Raw genomic sequence first — 12,574 nt, forward strand, 5'->3', positions numbered from 1 at the left:
AAGCCAGATTACAAGCTCATTTTGGTTCAACTTCAGCAACTGTGCATTGCATTGCCATGTAATGTGATGCAATGCTATCTTTCTAGCTCTCCCTTTTTACTTCCTTTTGGATAAACAGACATATTAGGCAAGCATTTTGGAGCTTTCACCTAAATAACTACAGGTGGTGAGATAAGCTGCACAATATAATTGACCTTTCAGTATATTGTTGCACACACACCATCTATTTAGCAAATGCCCTTGTTATCAACAGCAGCCTTTTAAACTCACCTGAGCTAACAGGTATGTGCGCTGGTTACTCTGCTGCGCTTAAAATTTCTTTTTTGGTTTGCTACAATGCCTTTTCTGAAACGTTGTCTCCTTCTGCTGGAACACTGACTTCTTTCATTTAATGCCTGCAGACTATAAAAGAGAACCCAACCCAAAAAGTTTGGTTGATTAGTCTGTGGCATTCTGTTAAACTGTTGCTTATGGCGGTCTCTGTGAGCTTCTCAGCGACATTCAGCCAGCCAGGTATCCTGCCTGCAGTAGATGGAATGTGGCAATGGAACGCTGGCTGCGCGTGTCATAATAGGCTCTGAGCCTTTATATACCTGTGCACAGCAGCAGCCACCTTCAGTCTGCTGCTGGACAGCCAGCAGCAGCAGCAGCAGGAGAGGTATGTAATCAGGAGCCCTCCTGCTAAGGGTAGACAGCTGCTCGTTCCACCCCACCCCCCGCCTTAATTGGTTCTCCTCCCTTCCAACGGTGTTGAGGCGGGTGGGAACAGCAGGGGGTGAAGGTGCTGTGTTTAAAGAGGTGGAGTTATGCAGATCTAAAACGCGTGGATTGCAGCAGCAGCAAGCCGAAAAGTGCAGGCATGTAAGGGATCTAGAGGTTGACAACATGTCTTCTTAACGGGAGTCCAGGAGCTCATCTCCACAAATGGACTTTTCAGGATCCTTGGGTGGCTCCGTAGTTTGAAACCAATTCTGGTTATCGCTTCTCGGCCTTTTGGCTAAGATCAAGTGTAGAATCTGTTCTTATCAGTTTAATATCTGATACGTCCCCTATCTGGGGACCATATATTAAATGGATTTTTAGAACAGGGAGATGGAAAAAGAGCTTGCTCTGTCCACTCCACGCATTGACCTGGTATTGCAGTATCTCCAGGACCGGTGCACCCCTTCTTTAATGCAGTTTCTAAAATCAGAAAGAATTGAATTCAATGTTTTTTGTTCATTTTGCTTGTTTGTCGGATTTTGGGATGGACTCTTTGGCTTTGCTTTTCTTCTCCTCATTGGATTTTTCATGTTCAAAGTTGCAGAAGCCAGATTACAAGCTCATTTTGGTTCAACTTCAGCAACTGTGCATTGCATTGCCATGTAATGTGATGCAATGCTATCTTTCTAGCTCTCCCTTTTTACTTCCTTTTGGATAAACAGACATATTAGGCAAGCATTTTGGAGCTTTCACCTAAATAACTACAGGTGGTGAGATAAGCTGCACAATATAATTGACCTTTCAGTATATTGTTGCACACACACCATCTATTTAGCAAATGCCCTTGTTATCAACAGCAGCCTTTTAAACTCACCTGAGCTAACAGGTATGTGCGCTGGTTACTCTGCTGCGCTTAAAATTTCTTTTTTGGTTTGCTACAATGCCTTTTCTGAAACGGTGTCTCCTTCTGCTGGAACACTGACTTCTTTCATTTAATGCCTGCAGACTATAAAAGAGAACCCAACCCAAAAAGTTTGGTTGATTAGTCTGTGGCATTCTGTTAAACTGTTGCTTATGGCGGTCTCTGTGAGCTTCTCAGCCACATTCAGCCAGCCAGGTATCCTGCCTGCAGTAGATGGAATGTGGCAATGGAACGCTGGCTGCGCGTGTCATAATAGGCTCTGAGCCTTTATATACCTGTGCACAGCAGCAGCCACCTTCAGTCTGCTGCTGGACAGCCAGCAGCAGCAGCAGCAGGAGAGGTATGTAATCAGGAGCCCTCCTGCTAAGGGTAGACAGCTGCTCGTTCCACCCCACCCCCCGCCTTAATTGGTTCTCCTCCCTTCCAACGGTGTTGAGGCGGGTGGGAACAGCAGGGGGTGAAGGTGCTGTGTTTAAAGAGGTGGAGTTATGCAGATCTAAAACGCGTGGATTGCAGCAGCAGCAAGCCGAAAAGTGCAGGCATGTAAGGGATCTAGAGGTTGACAACATGTCTTCTTAACGGGAGTCCAGGAGCTCATCTCCACAAATGGACTTTTCAGGATCCTTGGGTGGCTCCGTAGTTTGAAACCAATTCTGGTTATCGCTTCTCGGCCTTTTGGCTAAGATCAAGTGTAGAATCTGTTCTTATCAGTTTAATATCTGATACGTCCCCTATCTGGGGACCATATATTAAATGGATTTTTAGAACAGGGAGATGGAAAAAGAGCTTGCTCTGTCCACTCCACGCATTGACCTGGTATTGCAGTATCTCCAGGACCGGTGCACCCCTTCTTTAATGCAGTTTCTAAAATCAGAAAGAATTGAATTCAATGTTTTTTGTTCATTTTGCTTGTTTGTTGGATTTTGGGATGGACTCTTTGGCTTTGCTTTTCTTCTCCTCATTGGATTTTTCATGTTCAAAGTTGCAGAAGCCAGATTACAAGCTCATTTTGGTTCAACTTCAGCAACTGTGCATTGCATTGCCATGTAATGTGATGCAATGCTATCTTTCTAGCTCTCCCTTTTTACTTCCTTTTGGATAAACAGACATATTAGGCAAGCATTTTGGAGCTTTCACCTAAATAACTACAGGTGGTGAGATAAGCTGCACAATATAATTGACCTTTCAGTATATTGTTGCACACACACCATCTATTTAGCAAATGCCCTTGTTATCAACAGCAGCCTTTTAAACTCACCTGATCTAACAGGTATGTGCGCTGGTTACTCTGCTGCGCTTAAAATTTCTTTTTTGGTTTGCTACAATGCCTTTTCTGAAACGTTGTCTCCTTCTGCTGGAACACTGACTTCTTTCATTTAATGCCTGCAGACTATAAAAGAGAACCCAACCCAAAAAGTTTGGTTGATTAGTCTGTGGCATTCTGTTAAACTGTTGCTTATGGCGGTCTCTGTGAGCTTCTCAGCCACATTCAGCCAGCCAGGTATCCTGCCTGCAGTAGATGGAATGTGGCAATGGAACGCTGGCTGCGCGTGTCATAATAGGCTCTGAGCCTTTATATACCTGTGCACAGCAGCAGCCACCTTCAGTCTGCTGCTGGACAGCCAGCAGCAGCAGCAGGAGAGGTATGTAATCAGGAGCCCTCCTGCTAAGGGTAGACAGCTGCTCGTTCCACCCCACCCCCCGCCTTAATTGGTTCTCCTCCCTTCCAACGGTGTTGAGGCGGGTGGGAACAGCAGGGGGTGAAGGTGCTGTGTTTAAAGAGGTGGAGTTATGCAGATCTAAAACGCGTGGATTGCAGCAGCAGCAAGCCGAAAAGTGCAGGCATGTAAGGGATCTAGAGGTTGACAACATGTCTTCTTAACGGGAGTCCAGGAGCTCATCTCCACAAATGGACTTTTCAGGATCCTTGGGTGGCTCCGTAGTTTGAAACCAATTCTGGTTATCGCTTCTCGGCCTTTTGGCTAAGATCAAGTGTAGAATCTGTTCTTATCAGTTTAATATCTGATACGTCCCCTATCTGGGGACCATATATTAAATGGATTTTTAGAACAGGGAGATGGAAAAAGAGCTTGCTCTGTCCACTCCACGCATTGACCTGGTATTGCAGTATCTCCAGGACCGGTGCACCCCTTCTTTAATGCAGTTTCTAAAATCAGAAAGAATTGAATTCAATGTTTTTTGTTCATTTTGCTTGTTTGTCGGATTTTGGGATGGACTCTTTGGCTTTGCTTTTCTTCTCCTCATTGGATTTTTCATGTTCAAAGTTGCAGAAGCCAGATTACAAGCTCATTTTGGTTCAACTTCAGCAACTGTGCATTGCATTGCCATGTAATGTGATGCAATGCTATCTTTCTAGCTCTCCCTTTTTACTTCCTTTTGGATAAACAGACATATTAGGCAAGCATTTTGGAGCTTTCACCTAAATAACTACAGGTGGTGAGATAAGCTGCACAATATAATTGACCTTTCAGTATATTGTTGCACACACACCATCTATTTAGCAAATGCCCTTGTTATCAACAGCAGCCTTTTAAACTCACCTGAGCTAACAGGTATGTGCGCTGGTTACTCTGCTGCGCTTAAAATTTCTTTTTTGGTTTGCTACAATGCCTTTTCTGAAACGTTGTCTCCTTCTGCTGGAACACTGACTTCTTTCATTTAATGCCTGCAGACTATAAAAGAGAACCCAACCCAAAAAGTTTGGTTGATTAGTCTGTGGCATTCTGTTAAACTGTTGCTTATGGCGGTCTCTGTGAGCTTCTCAGCCACATTCAGCCAGCCAGGTATCCTGCCTGCAGTAGATGGAATGTGGCAATGGAACGCTGGCTGCGCGTGTCATAATAGGCTCTGAGCCTTTATATACCTGTGCACAGCAGCAGCCACCTTCAGTCTGCTGCTGGACAGCCAGCAGCAGCAGCAGGAGAGGTATGTAATCAGGAGCCCTCCTGCTAAGGGTAGACAGCTGCTCGTTCCACCCCACCCCCCGCCTTAATTGGTTCTCCTCCCTTCCAACGGTGTTGAGGCGGGTGGGAACAGCAGGGGGTGAAGGTGCTGTGTTTAAAGAGGTGGAGTTATGCAGATCTAAAACGCGTGGATTGCAGCAGCAGCAAGCCGAAAAGTGCAGGCATGTAAGGGATCTAGAGGTTGACAACATGTCTTCTTAACGGGAGTCCAGGAGCTCATCTCCACAAATGGACTTTTCAGGATCCTTGGGTGGCTCCGTAGTTTGAAACCAATTCTGGTTATCGCTTCTCGGCCTTTTGGCTAAGATCAAGTGTAGTATCTGTTCTTATCAGTTTAATATCTGATACGTCCCCTATCTGGGGACCATATATTAAATGGATTTTTAGAACAGGGAGATGGAAAAAGAGCTTGCTCTGTCCACTCCACGCATTGACCTGGTATTGCAGTATCTCCAGGACCGGTGCACCCCTTCTTTAATGCAGTTTCTAAAATCAGAAAGAATTGAATTCATTGTTTTTTGTTCATTTTTCTTGTTTGTCGGATTTTGGGATGGACTCTTTGGCTTTGCTTTTCTTCTCCTCATTGGATTTTTCATGTTCAAAGTTGCAGAAGCCAGATTACAAGCTCATTTTGGTTCAACTTCAGCAACTGTGCATTGCATTGCCATGTAATGTGATGCAATGCTATCTTTCTAGCTCTCCCTTTTTACTTCCTTTTGGATAAACAGACATATTAGGCAAGCATTTTGGAGCTTTCACCTAAATAACTACAGGTGGTGAGATAAGCTGCACAATATAATTGACCTTTCAGTATATTGTTGCACACACACCATCTATTTAGCAAATGCCCTTGTTATCAACAGCAGCCTTTTAAACTCACCTGAGCTAACAGGTATGTGCGCTGGTTACTCTGCTGCGCTTAAAATTTCTTTTTTGGTTTGCTACAATGCCTTTTCTGAAACGTTGTCTCCTTCTGCTGGAACACTGACTTCTTTCATTTAATGCCTGCAGACTATAAAAGAGAACCCAACCCAAAAAGTTTGGTTGATTAGTCTGTGGCATTCTGTTAAACTGTTGCTTATGGCGGTCTCTGTGAGCTTCTCAGCGACATTCAGCCAGCCAGGTATCCTGCCTGCAGTAGATGGAATGTGGCAATGGAACGCTGGCTGCGCGTGTCATAATAGGCTCTGAGCCTTTATATACCTGTGCACAGCAGCAGCCACCTTCAGTCTGCTGCTGGACAGCCAGCAGCAGCAGCAGCAGGAGAGGTATGTAATCAGGAGCCCTCCTGCTAAGGGTAGACAGCTGCTCGTTCCACCCCACCCCCCGCCTTAATTGGTTCTCCTCCCTTCCAACGGTGTTGAGGCGGGTGGGAACAGCAGGGGGTGAAGGTGCTGTGTTTAAAGAGGTGGAGTTATGCAGATCTAAAACGCGTGGATTGCAGCAGCAGCAAGCCGAAAAGTGCAGGCATGTAAGGGATCTAGAGGTTGACAACATGTCTTCTTAACGGGAGTCCAGGAGCTCATCTCCACAAATGGACTTTTCAGGATCCTTGGGTGGCTCCGTAGTTTGAAACCAATTCTGGTTATCGCTTCTCGGCCTTTTGGCTAAGATCAAGTGTAGTATCTGTTCTTATCAGTTTAATATCTGATACGTCCCCTATCTGGGGACCATATATTAAATGGATTTTTAGAACAGGGAGATGGAAAAAGAGCTTGCTCTGTCCACTCCACGCATTGACCTGGTATTGCAGTATCTCCAGGACCGGTGCACCCCTTCTTTAATGCAGTTTCTAAAATCAGAAAGAATTGAATTCAATGTTTTTTGTTCATTTTGCTTGTTTGTCGGATTTTGGGATGGACTCTTTGGCTTTGCTTTTCTTCTCCTCATTGGATTTATCATGTTCAAAGTTGCAGAAGCCAGATTACAAGCTCATTTTGGTTCAACTTCAGCAACTGTGCATTGCATTGCCATGTAATGTGATGCAATGCTATCTTTCTAGCTCTCCCTTTTTACTTCCTTTTGGATAAACAGACATATTAGGCAAGCATTTTGGAGCTTTCACCTAAATAACTACAGGTGGTGAGATAAGCTGCACAATATAATTGACCTTTCAGTATATTGTTGCACACACACCATCTATTTAGCAAATGCCCTTGTTATCAACAGCAGCCTTTTAAACTCACCTGAGCTAACAGGTATGTGCGCTGGTTACTCTGCTGCGCTTAAAATTTCTTTTTTGGTTTGCTACAATGCCTTTTCTGAAACGTTGTCTCCTTCTGCTGGAACACTGACTTCTTTCATTTAATGCCTGCAGACTATAAAAGAGAACCCAACCCAAAAAGTTTGGTTGATTAGTCTGTGGCATTCTGTTAAGCTGTTGCTTATGGCGGTCTCTGTGAGCTTCTCAGCGACATTCAGCCAGCCAGGTATCCTGCCTGCAGTAGATGGAATGTGGCAATGGAACGCTGGCTGCGCGTGTCATAATAGGCTCTGAGCCTTTACATACCTGTGCACAGCAGCAGCCACCTTCAGTCTGCTGCTGGACAGCCAGCAGCAGCAGCAGCAGGAGAGGTATGTAATCAGGAGCCCTCCTGCTAAGGGTAGACAGCTGCTCGTTCCACCCCACCCCCCGCCTTAATTGGTTCTCCTCCCTTCCAACGGTGTTGAGGCGGGTGGGAACAGCAGGGGGTGAAGGTGCTGTGTTTAAAGAGGTGGAGTTATGCAGATCTAAAACGCGTGGATTGCAGCAGCAAGCCGAAAAGTGCAGGCATGTAAGGGATCTAGAGGTTGACAACATGTCTTCTTAACGGGAGTCCAGGAGCTCATCTCCACAAATGGACTTTTCAGGATCCTTGGGTGGCTCCGTAGTTTGAAACCAATTCTGGTTATCGCTTCTCGGCCTTTTGGCTAAGATCAAGTGTAGTATCTGTTCTTATCAGTTTAATATCTGATACGTCCCCTATCTGGGGACCATATATTAAATGGATTTTTAGAACAGGGAGATGGAAAAAGAGCTTGCTCTGTCCACTCCACGCATTGACCTGGTATTGCAGTATCTCCAGGACCGGTGCACCCCTTCTTTAATGCAGTTTCTAAAATCAGAAAGAATTGAATTCAATGTTTTTTGTTCATTTTGCTTGTTTGTCGGATTTTGGGATGGACTCTTTGGCTTTGCTTTTCTTCTCCTCATTGGATTTTTCATGTTCAAAGTTGCAGAAGCCAGATTACAAGCTCATTTTGGTTCAACTTCAGCAACTGTGCATTGCATTGCCATGTAATGTGATGCAATGCTATCTTTCTAGCTCTCCCTTTTTACTTCCTTTTGGATAAACAGACATATTAGGCAAGCATTTTGGAGCTTTCACCTAAATAACTACAGGTGGTGAGATAAGCTGCACAATATAATTGACCTTTCAGTATATTGTTGCACACACACCATCTATTTAGCAAATGCCCTTGTTATCAACAGCAGCCTTTTAAACTCACCTGAGCTAACAGGTATGTGCGCTGGTTACTCTGCTGCGCTTAAAATTTCTTTTTTGGTTTGCTACAATGCCTTTTCTGAAACGTTGTCTCCTTCTGCTGGAACACTGACTTCTTTCATTTAATGCCTGCAGACTATAAAAGAGAACCCAACCCAAAAAGTTTGGTTGATTAGTCTGTGGCATTCTGTTAAACTGTTGCTTATGGCGGTCTCTGTGAGCTTCTCAGCGACATTCAGCCAGCCAGGTATCCTGCCTGCAGTAGATGGAATGTGGCAATGGAACGCTGGCTGCGCGTGTCATAATAGGCTCTGAGCCTTTATATACCTGTGCACAGCAGCAGCCACCTTCAGTCTGCTGCTGGACAGCCAGCAGCAGCAGCAGCAGGAGAGGTATGTAATCAGGAGCCCTCCTGCTAAGGGTAGACAGCTGCTCGTTCCACCCCACCCCCCGCCTTAATTGGTTCTCCTCCCTTCCAACGGTGTTGAGGCGGGTGGGAACAGCAGGGGGTGAAGGTGCTGTGTTTAAAGAGGTGGAGTTATGCAGATCTAAAACGCGTGGATTGCAGCAGCAGCAAGCCGAAAAGTGCAGGCATGTAAGGGATCTAGAGGTTGACAACATGTCTTCTTAACGGGAGTCCAGGAGCTCATCTCCACAAATGGACTTTTCAGGATCCTTGGGTGGCTCCGTAGTTTGAAACCAATTCTGGTTATCGCTTCTCGGCCTTTTGGCACGATCTGTAGTGGGTTGTGACATTGGGCTGAAGGTTACTGTGGTGGCAGAACCGATTCTTGGCCTTTGGAGATATCCAGTGCTGCTTTTGGGAATCGGTGCTAAAGCTGCAGTGCCTTTTCTTTACGGAGGACGGTGTGTTGGAGGGAGGACGAACTTCGTGGAGGCTGCGATCCGTGTGTGATATTTTCCTTGGTATCTGGAAAAGAAGAGGAAAATCATGGAGACAAGGAGAAACCCTGGAGGAAGGAAGGAGAATCAAGCAAGCAACCCGAATGATTATTTCTCGGAGGAGCATCCGCTGAAGGACACCATCAGGTTCGTGGTTGCTCCTGACCACCGGCAGGTGAAAGATTCTCAATTTATTTTCAATGTTATTTGTAAGCTCTTGAAGATCGACAAGGAGCATCTTTTTTGCTTTCAATCTTTTTTTTCTCGAGGACTTTATGATGTTACGCTTAATAAAGCCTCGCAGTGTGAAAGTGCCTACGCTCTTTATGAAGTAAATAAAGAGAAGGTAGAGCTGGAGGGGGTGAAAGTAATCCCCTCTTTTCAGTTTTCAATGAAAGTACTGACGATTCATTTGTTTAGTCCATTTATTACAGACTCTGAGGTTGAAAGTTACCTATCAATGTATTGTGACAAAATCATCCCTAAGAGACGCGGGGAAACACAGTTTGGAGTGTGGAACGGGAAACGTGTGTATGTGGTATCATTTAGGAAGAACCCGAATGAGGAGGGGGGCGTGTCCAGACCTCCGCCGCAGGTTTATATCAACCATAGCCGCGGTTATTTATTCTTCCCAGGGATGCCACACTACTGCCGTGTGTGTAAAAAATATGGACATCTGGATGCAGAATGTAACAAGTGTTTTAGTTGCATGGGTACTCCTCACCAGATGGATGAGTGCCCTAAAAATAAGAAAAAGGATGTAGAGGAGATGGACACATCGCCTGAAGAACAGCAACAAGAAGCTAAAGACGATGTGGAAGCAGGCATTGCTGCTGAAGAGGAAAAAGGGGAAGAGGAGAAAGAAAGGAGTGAGAAGGAGGAGACAGAAAGAAAGAGAAAAGAGGAAGAGGAGGGACGGGCAATGAAGGAGAAGAAGAAGGAGGAACGGGTTAAAAAATCACAAGAAGAAGAGGAAAGGAAGTTGGAAGAAAGGAAGAGAAAGAAGGAAGAGGAAAAACAGAAGAGGATAGAGGACATAGAAAAAAGGGCCATGGAGATAAAGAAACAGATGGAAAGGAAAAAGAGAGAAGAGCAGAAGAAAGAAGATAAGAAGAAAGAAGATAAGAATGAAAAGAAGAAGATAGAAGAACAGAAGAAAGAAGATCAGAAGAGAGAAGAGAAGAGTCAAATGTTGCAAGAAATTTCTCCACTAAGTAAAGGGAGTAGTTGTGGAGGGGAAAGTGATATTCCAGAAGTAGTGGAGTCCACTCCTACTAATTCCCTGTCGCAGAGCTTACCTTGCGCGCAGGTACAAATGGACTGCACAGAAAAATCTCTAAAAAGAAGTGTGGATAGAATTGATAATGAAGGAATACCATGTGGTGGGAAAGTAAAGGCATTAGAAGCAACAGGTCTGCTGGGGAGTGTGTCATCTTCGGATGTATCAGATCTGGAGGTAGACCCATCTTCTCCGGCAGTAGAGAATGAGGGCGGAGGGAAGAGCCCTGCACTAAATGTTAGAAGATGATCCGCTCAATGTCCCTGAATGTTCAGGGGTTTAACGACCTATATAAGAGAACTGCTTTATATGATTTTTTAAATAATGAAAATATTGATTTTATCTTTCTACAAGAATGTAATTTGACAAAAAAATAAGCTATGAATATTTACAGGGTATATGGAAGGGTAACTTATGCTTTTCTGGTGGGAACGAGTCAAAAAGTGATGGTGTGGGGTTTTTATGCTCTAAAGATTGGGAGATTGTAAATTATGAAGAGATATACCCTGGGAGGATTTTAAGAATTGATGTGCAGAAAAATGGGAAGAAAGTGAGGTGTTTTAATGTGTATGCAAATGCAGAAAAAGCCTTGAGATTACATTTGTTTGAACTGTTGCAGCTGTTTTTACCTGGAGTAGATCCATTAGTTTTAGGTGGGGATTTTAATTGTCATTTAAAAAATGTAAAAGATGGGTCAGCTTCATGTCTTAGAAATATTTTAGCAGCTTTTAATCTTAAAGATACATGGGCATTAGATGGACAAAAAAAGGAGCATGAAGTCACTTGGGTGGGGAGAGGTGTTTCCTCCAGAATAGATTATATTTTTATATCTCAAGCCCTAACATGCTCAGGTTTTAAAACGCATTCAACACCTTTTTCAGATCATAAAATAATAGAATGTAGTTTTAAAATAGAATCAGATGTGGATAAAAGACCGTCACACTGGAAATTTAATGTATCCCTACTACAAGACGAGGTGGTTATGGAAGGTTTTAAAAAGCTGTATGAAAAACTGAAGCTAAAAAAAACGTTTTTTAAATCTATTTTTAATTGGTGGGATTTTGTCAAGAAGGAGGTAAAAATATTTTTTATTAAATAAGGAAAGAAGAAAGCTGCTGCAAAACGTATTTTTTATAATGATCTTAATGCTAAACTGCAATGTTTTTTTCACCTCGAAAATAACGGATGTGATCTGCAGGAGGCGATCCGAACAACAAAAGAAAAGATCCAAAACTGCCTGAAAGAAAAAGGTAAAGAAATTATTTTTAATTCCCGAGTAAAAGTTTTAGACGAGGATGAAAAATGCACAAAATTCTTTTTTAAAAAAATATGTGACAAGAAGGATTATATGAAGGTTTTGGAAGGAGAAACAAGTTTGGAGGGGAAGAAGATGAAAGCAAAAGAATTTTATGATGATTTATTTTCTGTTAAAAACACGGATGTGTCTCTAAAAAAACATTTTTTAGAAGGACTGGAAAAAAATTTTAATGCGGAAGATAAATCTTTTTTAATAGGGAATTTTACTAAAGAGGAAGTTTTTAATACAATTAATACGCTACAAAATAACAAAACGCCGGGAGCAGATGGACTACCTGTTGAATTTTACAAGTGTTTATGGGAGATCATGGGTGAGGATTTTTATGAAGTAATTTTAGAAGCAGAAGCATCTTTTAGTGTCCCAGAGTCGTGGTGGGAGGGTCTTATTGTTTTATTATTTAAGAAAGGAAATAAAGAACTGATTAAAAATTGGAGACCAATAACCCTTTTAAATACGGACTGTAAGGTATATGCAAAGTTACTAGCAAATAGATTAAAAAAGGTAATCGGCTCAGTAATAGAAGTGGATCAGACGTGTGCAGTGCCAAATCGGAGAATCAGCGACTCATTGATTTTAATCAGGGATGTTTTATGGGATGTTTTAGACAGAAAACAAAAGCTTGCTCTAATTACTTTGGATTTTGAAAAAGCGTACGATAGAGTTGCCCATGATTTTTTATTTGCAGTTTTAGAGAAAATGGGATGCCCGGATGTTTTTAGCAAACGTATTAAATCTCTTTACAAATCATGTTTTAGCAAAATATCTATTAATGGTTTTTTATCTGATAATGTAAAAATAAACTGTGGCGTTAAACAGGGGTGTCCCTTATCCCCTATTCTTTTTATTTGTGCAATTGAACCACTTTAGCAGCTTTTAGGAGAGATAAGGTAATCAATGTTTTTTTTATTCCCGGGAGTTGCAATGAACAAGTTAAAGTGGTGGCATATATGGATGATGTGACGGTTTTAGTTAAAGACACTA

The 12,574-nt window shown here is 43.0% G+C and overlaps 6 non-coding genes across 6 annotated transcripts; all 6 read left to right on the top strand.

The window, feature by feature from the left end:
- Nucleotides 1–977: 977 nt before the first annotated feature.
- Nucleotides 978–1,168, top strand: LOC141232399 (U2 spliceosomal RNA). Its single transcript, XR_012298651.1, has one exon. It is a non-coding gene; the product is annotated as a U2 spliceosomal RNA (small nuclear RNA).
- A 1,115-nt stretch (nt 1,169–2,283) lies between these two features.
- Nucleotides 2,284–2,474, top strand: LOC141232400 (U2 spliceosomal RNA). The gene has a single exon (XR_012298652.1). It is a non-coding gene; the product is annotated as a U2 spliceosomal RNA (small nuclear RNA).
- A 1,112-nt stretch (nt 2,475–3,586) lies between these two features.
- Nucleotides 3,587–3,777, top strand: LOC141232401 (U2 spliceosomal RNA). Its single transcript, XR_012298653.1, has one exon. It is a non-coding gene; the product is annotated as a U2 spliceosomal RNA (small nuclear RNA).
- A 1,112-nt stretch (nt 3,778–4,889) lies between these two features.
- Nucleotides 4,890–5,080, top strand: LOC141232405 (U2 spliceosomal RNA). Its single transcript, XR_012298657.1, has one exon. It is a non-coding gene; the product is annotated as a U2 spliceosomal RNA (small nuclear RNA).
- A 1,115-nt stretch (nt 5,081–6,195) lies between these two features.
- On the top strand, nt 6,196–6,386 carry LOC141232417 (U2 spliceosomal RNA). Its single transcript, XR_012298668.1, has one exon. It is a non-coding gene; the product is annotated as a U2 spliceosomal RNA (small nuclear RNA).
- Nucleotides 6,387–7,498: 1,112 nt separating this feature from the next.
- On the top strand, nt 7,499–7,689 carry LOC141232429 (U2 spliceosomal RNA). The gene has a single exon (XR_012298679.1). It is a non-coding gene; the product is annotated as a U2 spliceosomal RNA (small nuclear RNA).
- The last annotated feature ends 4,885 nt before the right edge of the window (nt 7,690–12,574 follow it).

The sequence above is a fragment of the Phyllobates terribilis genome, unplaced genomic scaffold, assembly GCF_046119375.1.
Source record: "Phyllobates terribilis strain yellow unplaced genomic scaffold, ASM4611937v1 Scaffold_540__1_contigs__length_1147954, whole genome shotgun sequence".
NCBI classification, from domain to species: Eukaryota; Metazoa; Chordata; class Amphibia; order Anura; family Dendrobatidae; genus Phyllobates; species Phyllobates terribilis.